Genomic DNA, 16,248 nt, shown 5'->3' on the forward strand with positions numbered 1-16,248 from the left:
TAGTGCTCTATTGAAATAAAGCAAACAAATGTTCAAATGTCTAAGTGAGCTTTTTTAAAGTTTAATTATAAGACCAAATGTGTGGCTGTCAAAGCAATTGTCTAATCAGAATGGGTTAGAATTAGTTTTATTTTCCTGCTGTGGGTATTTATCTGTTATATTACAAATTACACAAGCTTAAAAATGCAATATAAAGTTTTAAGAATATTAGTTTGTCCCTTTTTGACCTGTGTTCTGGAACTGAAAATCAGGCTGTCTGGTTCAGTTGAGAGTTGGGAGTTGGCAATGAAATACCAGTTGACAGCATTCAAGTTAAAGGCCTACTTCACCGGTGGGAATATGAAGGTGTGTTGAATTCTAAGATCCTATGTAGTATAAATGTGCAAAAAAAAAAAAAAATCGGTTCATCCTAGCCTGAGAAAAGGCAGAAAGAGTGTTTTTTTTAACCCTATATTAATCTTACTGTGACATCACAGTAAGATAAATATAGGGTTAAAAATAAAATTACTTTGTAAATATTACTGTGATGTCACAGTAGGAGAAATCACAGTAATATTTACAAGGTAAGGTTTTTTTTTAACCCTATATTTATCTTACTGTGATGTCACAGTAAGATTAATATAGGGTTAAAAACACTCTTTCTGCCTTTTCTCAGGCTAGGATGAACCAATTTCAATTTTTTTTGCACATTTATACTACATAGGATCTCAGAATTCAATACACCTTCATATTCAAACCGGTGAAGTAGGCCTTTAAGTTATTGCAACCCGGTCTCACGAGATTTCGTGACATTGTCACGAAATTGAATCTATTGAATCGTGTTCGTCGACACGAAAACGTGAGTTTTTTTCGTGTCGGCTAGCACGAGTTTTTTAACCAATAGAACGTGACTTTTACGAGTTTTTTAACCAATAGAACGTGAGTTTTTTCGTGTCGGCCAGCACAAATTTTAAACCAATGCATTTCAATATGAATATGTTTCGTTCTGCACAGCATTTTAGTCACGATGTTTTGTTTACAGCTGATATTTTTTATTCTAGTTTTATTTCGTGCGGGTTCACGTTATTATTTTCTGTAATCCAGAAGGCGCAACACAGAACCTGTATTTGCATTTTGTGATTATTTATTGTGATTTAAGTGATCATAGGGAAGCCGGATATCATCGGAATGCGGGTAGGCTACTTTATTTTTCTAAATGTTACTGTTTTTTGTTTGCTGTCGTTTTTCCATTGTTTTAGGATAGGATATTCGTTTTTTATTGTATTATCTTCGATTAGCCTTTAATTTATATCGAGGAATTATCGTAATCATTTAATCTTTGTTATGGCTTCTTCTTTGAAGAAATTCCGATGGAGGCACGTAATTTTTTTATTATTATTTTTTTAGCAGCATAGCTACAATTTCAAGCGTTTACTTTTCATTTTTCAAGCGAAATATTAACTGTAATGTGACATTATTAGCCAGAGGACAACACGGCGGAAGTTAACTGTGGCAGCGTACGTGGATTTGGATTCCCTCTAATTCCTTCATTGTGACCATCCCATTTCCCCCGGTAAGATGTTATTTCCAATTGTCTGCTGCGTACTCTGTTTATTTGATTAAATTATGTCCATCTTTTCCATGAGTAGCATGGTTTCCATAGTGGGCGATTATTTGCCCAGGTCGAAAAGAAGTATACTTAAGTAGATGTTTTCCCAAACATACTTAGTGCATTTTGCGTGCTCTAATACTAAGTGCATACTAAGTGTGTTATTTTGGAACAACTTTAAGTATGATAAGTGCTCTTTTAGATATGCTAAAGTTCAACTTAAAATGAACATAAATACAATTTAGTGTACTTAATTGTGTTAAATTGGAACAACTTTAAGTGAACTTTAATGCAATTTAGTGTATTACTTTAAATTATATTTAAAATACCCTTTCAGTCACATTTGAAGTGCTCTCTGTGTAAATCTTTAATTTCATTTAAATTTGCTCTTTTTTAATGATATTATTATAAGTATACTTGAAGAGCCACTAAAAGTATAATAAAACATACAGTAAAACATACTTTAACACAACTTAATATGGACTATAGCTCATTAATAATGCATTTAAAATAATGCATTTTAAATATATTACGCTGTAAAAAATGTATTTAAATGCCAACACACACAGAGAACATCATTTTACTGAATTTAATGTAGAGATTGTTAACATAACAGACAAAATATTTCCAGAGTAATAATAATACATTTTATCTAAAGGCGCCTTTCACTGCACTCAAAGACACCATACAGACATTTAAAACTTTTAAAAAGCAGTAGTGAGCAATATAAAATAAAAACAACAATAAAAACAACAGAGAGAAGCAGAGCAATTTACATCAAATGAAATAGGCAGTTTTAAACAGATGTGTTTTGAGTTGTGACTTGAAATGGGGGAATGAACCAATGTTTCTGAGTTGGGGTGGTAGTAAATTCCAGAGACGGGGAGCAGAGCCGCTGAATGCTCTGCTCCCCATGGAGGTGAGACGGGCAGAGTGGACAGACAGGTGTATGGAGGAAGATGAACTGAGGGAACAGGAGCCAGTGGGAATCTGGAGGAGATCAGACAAATATGGGGATGGCCTTGTATGTATTCAGTAGGATTTCAAATTGGATAGGGATCTGGACCGGGAGCCAGTGGAGCTGTTGGAGGACACGAGTGATGTGATGGATGGAGGGGGTTCGAGTTATGATGCGGGAAGCTGAATTCTGAACCAGTTGAAGTTTATGGAGGGATTTGTGAGGTAGGCCGAGGAGGAGAGAGTTGCAATAATCCGGACGGGAAGTGACGAGGAGACTGTGGACAAGGATGGTGGCAGTGTGGGGGGTAAGGGAGGGGTGGAGGCAAGAGTACAGCAAGTACAGTATTATATCTTGACCAAAATTAAATGCAAATATTCTGGTATGGCAGAGCATATTTAAAGAAGCAAAATGTACAGAAATTAATATCCCATTATATAAAGCACAACAAGAATGATTATCTTAGAGGCATGCTCCGCATTGAAATGTCCTGCACAAAAATAAAATACTTTTTTCACAAACTAAAACACAAACTGAAATTAAACATTACATTCTCCCATCTTCATCTTTCCAGTGGAGTGGTTTCCTTTGAGTAGGCCTGGTCTGCAAATTCTTCTGCAAATAAGGGCTTGCACTTCCGGCAGTGTTGTTTGGAAACTTCTTCATCTCGGTGTCTTTGAAAGGGACAAAAAGTTAATATAGTTATCAAAAAAGGCTTTAATTGTCATCTTTTCGGTTTCCATTTTGATCCTCTTGTTCATCCATGCTATATAGCTACACCTGTAAAAACCTATGGTTAGCTGTAATGTGCATGATTAAATATGCACTCACTATTTAAAAACCTTATTTTTTTCTTACTAGAATATAATTGAATGTTGTGGATGAATTGAGAATTAGTTATTTCAGTGATGAATGCATTCTAACATGTTGTTACTGGGTTATTTCACAATGTGGACATGTGTCCCTGCCTAGCTAGCTGAGCTTAGTCATGCTATAACTTTGTTGCTAACGGTTAGAATTCCACACCAATATTATCCAGCTCGCAAAATATTTTATAAACTCGGAGGATGCCCATATAATAGTAAATTAACCAACTGTGTTGTCTGCCGAAAAATTTAACTTACCGTCAAGAAGAAGTAGTTTGGCTGACAGTATTTTCGTTTTTCCATGTCGGATTCGGCTTGGCAGACACACGCTGGCCCTCTTCACGGTGAAGTTCATCACGGTTGCTGACCGGAGCTGACTGATATTCCGTTCTTCTTTGTTCCCCTTTTATTATTTCTGAGCAGTCCACCTGCCGATGTCCGAATCATGAAGCAAAGCAAACCTTGGAAACGATTATTCAAACGCCGTTTTTTTCTTGGCCCTATCCGTATCTCTCTATCAGCAACGGAAATCTGTCACGTGACTCGGTGACTGGCCCCCGATTGGCCAGTACGCACATTTGATTCGGAAACGTGGACTGTGATTGGTCGAATTAAATGCACTGTGCTGACTGTCTGTTTTTTGTTTTTTTGGTTCGGTGAAGATCTCACCATGTCACCTGTGGAAGTGCACTGCTGCTATTCGTTCAGAACAGAACCTACCTGCAAAATGCTGAAGCCATTTAAAACCATGTTTACACGTTAGATTAAAGCAGTTCGGATGGATGTGAGTTTGAGCATTTCAGCACGATCATAATATCCCGCCTTCCTCCAATGCAGCCCCACCCCCTCATTCCTATCCCCGTTTTTTTTGTTTTGTTTTTGAAGAAACTTAATTTAGGCTACACAAGCAGACTTACTTGCTTAATACTGTCTCCGTGCACAAAGTGAGTTATATTGTGGCTGAAGAAACTGGTGGCTGTAGTAGGCTACCGGTACCGCGCTGATCTGCTTGTATCACTGGTTTCACTTCAGATATGTCGGCCAGAACACCACTTATGCTTATAATGACACTAGGAGAGGAGGAGTAGGGTTTTATCCGCTCTTTATTTTCCTTCTTTCACAGGCACAGCCGCATATAGATCGCGGAAAAAGAACAAAGGCTTAAACTCCGCTCGTGAGGAGACGTTTGAACAGCTGTTGCGACTCGCGAATCGCAGCCGCTAATAACATGCACAAACTATAACTTATAACAGCGATCGGGACTACATGTACATACTCACACACGGGTGATTCACATTTACACTCAGATAAACACGAATGATGGCTTACTGTGGCAACTTGCTCACACACATCTCACCGAGGGAGAAGCGAAAGGAAACTTACTGAACTGGCTCTCTGGCCGACTGACGTCACGGCCCAACACTAAACAAAACACAGCTTAACACACTGTAAGAAATAACAAGAAATAACAACACTGTAACCTTTTCTACAATGGTCGCTACTCGCTAGGCTACTGTCTGCCGTGGAATCAAAACAAACCCTTTCGTTGAGGACGCGCGTGCACGAATGCGCGGTACACAAGCAGACGGCAAACAGACAGGTCTGTCGGCCAATTAAATCGTTCGGTCCGAACGATTTGATTGGTTGTAGTTTTCACCTAAAATTATGAGACTGAAATAATTGTTTCTTTTTATTCCTGGTGGGTCTACCATGCATTTTAGAGTGTAAAAACCTTATTTATACCATTTTAAAGTCATTTAAAATAAGTGTAAAAACTCTACAAAGGTAAGAATAGCTTTAAAGGGGGTACGTTTAAACAATATGCCTATTTGGTATAGTGTTGTAATGAACTATTGAGATGTTTTTTTCTTTTCTTTTTTGTAATAAGTAGGCCTAATGTACAGTGCTACATAAAATACATTTTATAAGTACAAAAAAATCTGAATTTTTTGATTAAAAGTTACATTATATATATACTCTGAGATGTAATTATATTTATAATACATTAGGAGTGCACTTTGTTAAACTACACCTGCACGGATTATAGCTACCTACAGTATAGTATAATGAAGTTTAAATGAATTAATATGCTTTAATAAAAATATACTTAAAATGTATAAGAAAAACATGCTTCAAAAATCCTACTTCTGATAAGAAGACTGAAGCACTTGTGCATTACATAATAATATACTTTGGTACCAATTAAAGCAAACATGCTATAAGTAGCCTATACATTTATAACACTTGAAGTGGAATTATTTTTAAATGCACTTAAACAAAGCACTATAAAATAGCACTATAAATAAGCATACAATAAATATGTTTTGGGTAAGTACACTAAAATGTTCAAAATAATATGCTTACATTTTAGTATATTTTTTAGAAGCATAATTTAGCATATATTTAATACACTAGTAATCAAAGTTTACTTTTGACTAGTATGTTAAAGTGCAAGAAAGGGTATCTTTAATGCATTTCAAGTAAGTACTTTAGAAATACCAATGTACTTCAAACATACTATTTGAACTTCCAGTAAATTTTTTATGCAATTAAGTATACTTCTTTTCGACCTGGGTGAAGTCTGACCAATGTGTTCACCATTATCAAACTAAAGTAAAAATCATAAAAAATAACATTATCATCTTCTTGCTAGCAAGGAGTTGACAGCCAGTTAGCTTCCCAGAGCCACGGTATGCGCTTTTAACAGGAAAAACCAAACGATTTGCCATCTGGTCCTATGTAGGGAAACCTCTGTGTCTTTCAAGCAACAATAAAGGTCATTGATAAAACCAAGCTAACCCACAACAGTACATAATATTTTTTCTCTTTATTCCCTGCAGCTCCTGTCAAACCCCGAACCCTCTCTACCTGATCGATTAGCATAGAAAAAACCAAAGGCACTTTTAAGAGCCAATCTATCTATCTATCTATCTATCTATCTATCTATCTATCTATCTATCTATCTATCTATCTATCTATCTATCTATCTATCTAACTGTCTGTCTGTTTTGTCGTTTGTGTCTGTGTGCATTTTATTTTGAGTATCTGTCTGTTTTTATTTCTGTTGTACCTGTCTCAGTCTGTGTGTTTTTCTTGATATGGCCTATCGTCATCAAGATACCATTGACCCCAATGATCCTCATTATGAGGATGGGAGACGCATGGCTCGAGAAATCGAGTTGGACATTCTTCTAGCTGACGCTAAGGTTAGTAGTCTTATATGCTTCATAAATGCTGTAATTGAACATAGATATGTAAGGAAAAGCAGAAGAGTAAGCCTGGTGACTGACAATGTAGGATGTGATCGGACTGTATCAATATTCTTGTATAGCAATATTCTTTTTTCAACTTGGAATGCCCTTCAGAGCAACTTCAAAATGACTACTCTTCCCACTTTTGGTTCTTTTAAATCTATGATTTCTGCGCTCGTCGGCGTTGTAAATGAGTAGAACCTCAATGCCTTTCGAGTTTGTATAAATAAAGGTTATCATCATCAACTACAGGAAGAGGGATCTTATGGTAGGGTTGGGCAGTACACTAACCCCCTACTACAAAGACAAATGCACTTAGGGCTAACTCAATAGTTTGATTAGTATCAAAATTATGTTAGTCATTCGGCCCTTACAAGTCACGCTTCTCCATCTGATCACTTTTGCCACTTGCCTTTTGGTTTCAATGCCTTAACATAAATCTAACAAACAATTTCACATTGAACACACAGAGGGAAGCTGAGGGGAGAAAAAGAGCACGCTCTGCAGGTGACCCTCCACAGTCCTCTAAAAGGGACTGTGTTGAGCGAGGCAGGCCCAGGGGGAGGAATGGAGGGCGACGAAAAGCCACAGCTACAGGTTGATATCTAAATCTTCAAGATTTTTAATGTCTTTGAATTTAGTTATGGTGGACAAAATCAAATTAGCACATTGTAATTGATGAGGAGAGTTTTTTAATATTCCATTGTCGAAACATACACACTTAAAAGTAGATAAAAAATATTTCAATGGCAATATTGTAAAAAAAAAAAAACTACCAAGAACTTATTGACAGGAATATATCCTGTCTATCCTTAAAACATTTTCACAAGTATTTAGGCTAAATGAAAAAAACATAAATGCTGTAACAGATTAACCTGTTCTTATTGTTCTATGTACTGTTTTACAGCCACATACCCAGAAGCTGAATGCTCTCTGCCATCCACCGGGGAGGTTCCAGTTCCTGGACCCTCAGATCAAATAGATCCGGAGAGGCAATTTGGTAAATCTTTATAATCATTTATATCAATCAAAGTTTAGATAGTTTAGTTAATTTTGATGTGAAAAAAACTGAATTAATCAACAAAAAAGGATAAAATGATAATTAAACAAAGCTTTATGTGAGTGGAAACCCCCAAGACACTACACAACTGTCTGTACAGTACAGAACATTAAATCATGTTTATTTTTTGTATTTATAACTTTAAATGGTCTCATGCAAGTAATTTAAAATTGGAGTTCATATTTTCTTTACAGAGCTAAATATGGAGAGGCTGTCTGCTGTTCTGGCCACATGTTCTTCTGCAGAGCCTCAAAGAAGCTCTGCAACATCGTGGTCTCTTCGGCAGCAGAAAGCATCAGAGCGGTGGAAAGAAGCGAGGCCGTATCACCTGCAGTGCTTCCTGGAAAACCAGGCTGTTGGTCAGCCTTCTTGTTGCTACTGCCCAGAGCCTGCTGTCATAAGGTTTGTAGTCATTAATATTCACTTTTACAATCAAATAGAGTACTTCTCTTAAATAAGTATATGTTAAGTTGGCTGTATAGAAGTAATTAATATGTTAAAATAATTCCATATTTTCTCCCTAGGTGCAGAGAGTGTCTCCCTGAGGAGTGGTTCTGTGGGGACTGTGATGTGCTCCATCACAGAAAAATGCCACTCCACAACAGGGAGTCCATGGTTGATGGATTTTTTAAGGCCATTCCTCCGACTTTGAGGGTCCGTAAAGGGGTGGACGGATATGTTACCCATGAGCAAGGTATAATCTAACAAAAGCCTTAACAAAAGCTTAAATCTGTTATGTTAGAAAGCACACACCAAGCTAGAAATCTTGGAGTAGTGATAGATTCCGACTTGAATTTCAAAAAACACATTAAATCAATTACTAAGTCAGCCTACTACCACCTAAAAAATATATCGAGAATTAAAGGGCTAATATCTCAGCAGGACTTAGAAAAACTTGTCCATGCATTTATTTTTAGTAGACTTGACTACTGTAATAGTGTCTTTGCAGGCCTTCCTAAAAAATCAATCAGACAGCTTCAGCTAATTCAGAACGCTGCTGCTCGAGTCCTCACTAGGACCAAAAAAGTAGATCACATTACCCCAGTTCTTAGGTCTTTACACTGGCTTCCTGTCACTCAAAGAATTGATTTTAAAATATCGATGATGGTCTACAAAGCCTTAAATGGTTTAGGGCCAAAATACATTACTGATCTGCTGATACGTTATGAGCCGCCCAGAGCCCTTAGGTCGTCTGGGACAGGTCTTTTAAAAGTCCCCAGAGCTAGGACTAAACAGGGAGAGGCGGCATTCAGCGTTTATGCGCCCAATGTCTGGAACGGACTGCCAGAGAGTCTGAGGTCCGCTGAGACTCTCAGCTCTTTTAAATCGGGTCTCAAAACGTTCTTGTTTCCCTTTTAACCTGTATTTTTTTTTTTTTTTTTTTTTGTAAAATGTTTTAATTCTTTTATTTAAATGTTGTATTTTTATCCATGTTTTAAATTTGTTCATTTTTTTTTTTTTTTTTTGTATTTGTATTCTTTATTTGATTTTAACCCTGTGAAGCACCTTGAGTGGCCCTGTGCCTGAAATGTGCTCTATAAATAAAATTGCCTTGCCTTGCCTTGCCTTAATTTTACATCTACAGCCAGTTACGGTTAATGTCAATGACTATTTTCTTTCTTTTGCCAGCTTGCATTTTGCCTACAGTGAAGGCCCCAAACTGCTCCTGTGAAAGCACCAACTTCACTGTGACTCCTGGCAAACCAGTGATTTTGATTACAATCAATGGTAAAAACTATTCACTATTCAGATTTACTTTGATCTTTTTGATACTATGGTATTTTTGGATAGATACTGCTGTAATGTTGCATTTCCAATACAGTTAGAATGTATAGCATTGTAGTATGGTCTTGTTATTTTCTGAAACAAAGGGCAGGAAATAAAAACACAAGTCTACAAAGTTGTTGCAGAAATTTGGTGAATTATTAGATACATGTAAACAATGGAGGTGTGATAATACAAATGTAATGTAAATGCTATACTTTGATTAAAGGAACTCTTGCCATGTCTCTCAACCAGTCCCATTGAACGGCTACAACAGTTACTGTCTGTTTTAAAATGTTTTCATTATGTAATTACATTTTTTTTAAGGGCGTTATGACCTAAGTCAGCCGAGCTACGCTTGTCAAACGTGCCAGCAGCAGTGGACCCCTGATCTCAAGGACCTACTAAGGAGTGGATATTGGCCAGCCTCGGTTGCGACATCAGTGTTTCCCCCAGGAAATGTCTTAGTCAAGGTGGTCACCGACAAGCCGTACAGGAGGCGCGGCGCTGTGCGCCGCGGCGAAAATTTTGGGGGTATTTTGCTCAAAGATGCCAATGCGCCCTAAAGAAATAGTTCTGTTTATTTGAATGACACTGACCTTAGAGTTGTGCAATTTTGTTTGCTATGTGCACATTTTGTGCAAACATGCAGACGGTACAAAATACAATTAAAGAAAAGTTCTACTGTTTTGGTGCAATACCATGCAGACACACTAAATAAAAATAATGGACCATACACTTAACATGTGTATCAAAGTTCTTTTTAAAGTTCCTTTTTGGATGGGGGGCTGTTGTGAGATTATTGTGGACAATAGGCATACTGTGATGCGATTAATTCATATATGGTTATTATTAGCCTACTTGCTTGATTTCTTTTTAAATACAGAGGTTATTGGTTGTTTTGGAACATGTATTTCCAAATTTAAAACATAAAAATAAAGCAGCATTTAAAATTCAGAAAAATAAATCTTGTATGGCTACACTAGCATGCTGTTTTAAAAATAATTCAATAATTGAAATAATACAATGTGTTTTCCCCTTAAAATTACTAAATGCATTTCAAAGACAGTTACAGTGTGCACTTCTGTAAACTTACTGAAAGGTGCCTGGGCCATCACTCTCATGCATGTATCAGACTTTTCTCTGCGCTGTATGAACCGATAAGTTGTGTTGCCACGGTGATGTGGAGTCTTAAACTAGTCTAGCTTTGCAGAGCACTTCTTTCTGTTCAGCTAAATATCCCCATAGAACCGCACTGCGTTTATTATCGCCACAGGTTAAATGTCGGTTTGCTGCTGCTCGTTTCCCGCGTACATGCCGTAGTCGCGCGCAGCGCGGGACGGTCGCGCGCAGAGCCCCCGACACAGAGCAGCTGATAGTCTGAGCAGAGAGAAACGCTTGGAGACATATGTGCACATTTATTTACCGCAAATCACGGCCTTTCGCGCATTTCTGACCATGAAAAATCACACATCACACATCGCGCTTGCTAGTACATTAATTGTGCAGCACTAAAAATAAAAAAAATAAAGATTTAATTTTTTTTTTTTTTTGGTCGGTCAGTAGTCAAGGCGGTGGACTGGTTTTGCTAAGGCGGCCGCCTTAACTATAAAGCGCTGGGGGAAACACTGGACATCAACCTTCTTCACCGTGGACCTCCTGAGGTCCTTTCAGGAGCTGAAGGTGATCGCTCCCGGATTGTCCAGACCAGGGTGTCCGCGGAAGTCTTAAATTCATGTATCTAAAATTAAGGCCTTAAAAAGTCTTAAATTCATTAAAAATGTGATATGCTGGTCTTCAATCCATTACTCAAAGGTCTTAAATTTGTCGGGACAGGACTATTCAATGTTATATATATTTTTTCTTCCGGGACTTTCCGAGAAGGAGATGTAGAGAGGCTACTTTCTAACTAACTGCTCATATAAAAGTCAGACACTACGCTGGAGGCAGTACGGCCGTGTGTGGCTGTGATCCGCATTTAAACGTAGAAGAAGAATGTGTGTCCCCTGCCTCCGAATTTGAAGTCGGTCGCGTGAAAGCAAGAAAGGGGAGAACGACCCAGCGAAATGCATGCCCTGCTATTATAAATTCAGTGAGAGGTGGAGGGTGGACAACAAATATCATGGCTGGCTTTATTCACCCCGCGACCACACACTGCCGCTACTCCGTAGATGTGCAACCACCCGCCCGCTGGCGATGTAGGTAGGCTACTGACCCAAACGCAAATCACACAGAAACAAACAGATTTATTGTATTTAGTAAAAATGTTTATTTATCTATATGTATTAATTAATAGCTGCTCATCAGACGGTCATTCGGGTCGCGTTGCCGTGAAATCACAGAGTGAGACGCGAGTCTCTTCTTCTCTCTCTGTCTGTCGCTTTCTCTCTCTCCACTCTGCCCTCGCTCTCTGACGGCTAGTTAAGAACTATTGCCGATCGTCCCGTCAATCGCAGACAGTAGCTTACATTTCCATCACCATTCGGTACAACCCTAATACCCGCAGTTTATTAACCTGGCTGCCTGTAACAATATGAAGAAAATAAAACATTTTGCAAATTACCGCAGGTCCCGTGGGCATCCCCCAGTTATGCAAACCTGAATACAGTAGCCTATGCTAGGCCTACTTTACAGTAGCCTATTTCCCGATTTTGAAAGTGCAAAAACATTCACCTGTGGAACCAATTTTTAAATAGTTTCTGCCATAAGTTCTGAAAAATAAAGTTAATGGACTAAGTTTGTTGTTTATTGAATAAGTAGGCTAATTAAAATTTGAAGGACATTCTTCCCCATGAATTACCAGATTTATGTATTTCATTCTAATACTGCATGCTGCAGCTAACACATTTTCTTTATTGATTAAACTGTTCTTGTGACTCGATTAATCAGAAAATGTCTATAATAGGTTGAAAAGGTGGTAATGATGGGTTTTTACGTTGCCTTTATAGTGATCTTATATTTATTTGATGGTAAATGTGGGGGGACATTGTCTTCATTCAGACTGCTGAACATTTTTTATTTTCAGCAGTTGTTAGCTAAAGTGCATTGAATATTTGATATTCAAACTTAATAAAACTCTACAGAGCATATACTGTAGTGTAGTTTGTAGATTTATGTTGCCAAGGTATTGGTGTTCATAAGAGGTCTTAAAATGTGCAGATACCCTGAGAGAGGCTACTTTCTTCCGAGTATCACTTGATGTTCAATAAACAGACAAAAAGTAAACTTGAATGAGTCTCATTGAGTGACACACAAGCTATGCTTGGATTGTAATACAGCTGGACTCCACAAATATCGCCTATATTGTGTTTTAGGTCTTAAATTTCATTCAAGGTGGTATTAAAAAGTCTTAAATTTGATATGCTGAAACCTGCAGATACCCTGGTCCAGACAGGCATTTGCGAAGCTGCTGGATCACCGCACTAAGGTTGGAGAAAGAGTAAGTGTAAATCTTTTTTAACTTGTTTTAAAATGTATTTCCTTAAGCAGACAACATCACAAAAACTATTTAATATTATTTATGTTCATATCTCTATTCCAGTCTGGACTCATCAACGGCGATGCACTGCAGCGCAGCTTCCTGGAGTTTGCATACTCCTCATTCGAGGAAGAACAGTTGTGCTGCGGTGCTGCTTTCACCTGCCCAGCCTGCACACCAGAAATGTTGGCTGTTTCAGCAGATGGGAACAGGAAGCTTTATCGCTTCAGCAAAAATGAAAGGTGCCTTTTTATCCAGTGTTTTATAGATTTATTAACTTCCTTACATATTTCATGAATGGATATCCTATTTTACTTTCTTCCTCAGTTCTGATGACCGGGAATTTTTTGAGGGGCTCTTTGTGGCTGAAGACAAGGAAGTGTCGGAATTTGTTGACACTGTCCACAAAGCTGTGAAAAATGTAAGTTTCAATAATAATGATCACTTAATTATCATTTGACACAATAGTTATTTAATAACCATGCATGCATACCTACTCAAAGATCCTTTAAAACAAGTTTTTCTTATGTATTGTATGACGCCATTTCTCTGTTTTGGATTTGTAATTTTTTATTATTTGTGTCATAGACCCAGGGAAGAGGCACATGTGGGGACACAGTGGAAAGCGGCGAGGGAGACGTCCAGGAAGGCCTCCAAGTTGGACGAAGAGGGGATGGAGGTTGCTGTATGTCGCCACAGAGTCCTTTTGAAGGCCCTAAATATGTACAGGGTGGAGATTTTTGCATACCCCCTGTACATTCAGAAGGCGCTCATGCCACTGAACGCTAAATTCTTCGCCATGGATGTGGCATGTAAATACTGGCCTTACCTGGGCAAAGCTGCCAGTGCACTTCCTGCTCTCCAGGAGCTCACAAACATGAGGCCATTTCTCAGTGTGATGCATGCACGTGGGCATGCCACCAAGTGTGAGGTATGTTTAATATTTTTGTATCACACTTGCATTTTTGATGGTTACAAACACATTCATTAAATAAGATATAAGTTAATGTATGAACCATACTGTGTAATCTTTTTTGATATACTAATTCAACTAACCTTTACTAACAGATTACTTGGAGCGGCAGGAACCAAGAAGGGGCAGGGACAACTGCTGGTGAGGAGGTTGAGCAGGTCAACAGCTACCTCTCTCGTTGTGCCCTCACCACTAAGTACATGACAAAAGCACGTGATTGAAGTGTGCCATACACGTAGTCTTGCGTATTTTATTAAAACTACACGTCATTAACTCAATATGTGTCTTAACAGCACGGGTGGACATGTTGACTGTACACGTCATGGGGTGGAACAAAAAAAAAACAGTCCCTTCATAAGACCCTGGCCACAAGATACTTGAAGGTAAGTTTGCTGTTAATTATTTTGCTGTGTCCTTTGTTGTATGCCCTGTTGTGAAGTGTACAAGTTTTAATCCTGATTATGGTATTACACTGTTTATCAGACATGTCAGTGACTCCAAGAAGAGGCTGGAAGGCTGCAGGAGCTGAAGAGGGAGCTCCTTTGCACGGATGAGATGGTGACACAGTGGATATCGGATGTTAAAGAGGACCTATTATACTACTTTTCTGGTCTTAATTTCTTGTTTTACACTGCTATAGAGCAACCTGACACGAATCACATCACAAAAAACTATGTAGATTTTCGGGAAGCTCTTTCTCTTATTTTGGCGATCCAGCACATCCTGTCAACACTTGAGTGTGTGTGCTTCGGCAATCTCCGCTCCCTCCGCCTGTGCATCGGCCATCTCCGCTACCCTCCCCCCCCCTCCTGCAAACCCCACTCCGTTGTGATTGGTTACCTTCCTTCCGAAACACTTTCAGTGGCGGGAAGCGCGAGCATGGACCTATAAGGGCGCGAGGCAGACGCGAACAGGGAAGTGACAGCATTACCATACATGGAAACATCCGCGTGGTCACATCACCAATTTTTATGCGACGTCACCAATTATGAAAGGGTAGACCGCTTTGAAGACGTGACTTCTCGACTGGCTAGAATAGTGTTTAGTGCTCTGCACAGACACCCCAGACGGTCAGCAGGGAATACGTCGAAATGCATGTAAGTCATTATTTGATAATTTAGTATGGTTAAGCATGACTATGAATCATCATAACAACGTTTATAGGTCATAAAAGTCAAAAAGCATCATAGGTCCTCTTTAAGGAATGGGCAGCAACTGGTGAGTTTGACCAGACACCAGAAGCAACATATGCTCCTCAACCACAATTTGAGTGAGGTTTGATATAAAGTAGCAGTCATTATATAGTAGGCTGAGCTTTCTGCTGTCACTATTATTTCTACAGAGATCTCGGAAGCATCTTCTGGCAGTAGAGTTGGAACTGGACTTCAGCGGTCCATTGAGGGCCATTATATGACTGTAAGGCAGGGGAAGCAAACCCTGTACCGTCAGAATGGTAGGCCAACAGTATATTTCTTAAATTACTGCAGTTTAACTTTCAATTTTAAAGTGCTATACAAACAGTTCTGTCACTAACATCTACCCCTGTACTTCATGTCTTTCTAGACAGCAACAAAGTTCGTCAGCGCCTCCGCAAGAAGCTGGCCGCAAACAAGAAGCTGCTCCTTCAGGAGATCCAGCTGTTTAACAGTCTGGACTCCACCACAGCCAGCATTGACGTCGCTGTGGTGGAGCATTCATTGGCAGGGCAGAGCACCGTCACAATTTGGCCTTGGGAGGTCCATAGCAGTGGTACGTCAAGTTTTCAGATCCTTCATAACAGTTTAGGGTATATGGATATTTTTTATCATCCATGCGTTTTATCTGTGTTTTCAGTTTTTCTTATTATGTTTGTGTTTAATTATTTGTTTATTAAGTGTATGTTTGTAGCTGCTACTATTTTGTAATGTTTTTTTATGCGTTATTGTCTATCGTAGAAATATAATTGTTATTGATTTGCTTAGCAAACATTGTCATGAAGAAGACCATCCATGACCAGGCAATGCTAACCACAAGACTGCAAGAGGAGAAGGGCATCTTGGTTGCGGAGATGGCACAACACTGCGCATGGTTGCAGAACCAGGCAGTTGTTCTGAAAAACAAGTTGGCTGTGCAGGGTAAGTTAAACATAAACATTTAACATTGAGGAATGTGTTTCAAATTAAATCGTAGTTTGTAAATTTGAATTGGAGAAACCTTTCTACTCCACTGATGTTTTGGGCCCTCATGAAGTAATGTTATTATGTTGTGTGTCTGTAATGTAATTCCTTTTGTATTTGGAGATGGAGACCAGGGAAACGAGGGGCTAGTTTG

Source organism: Ammodytes marinus (genome assembly GCF_949987685.1).
Source record: "Ammodytes marinus genome assembly, chromosome: 4".
NCBI classification, from domain to species: Eukaryota; Metazoa; Chordata; class Actinopteri; order Uranoscopiformes; family Ammodytidae; genus Ammodytes; species Ammodytes marinus.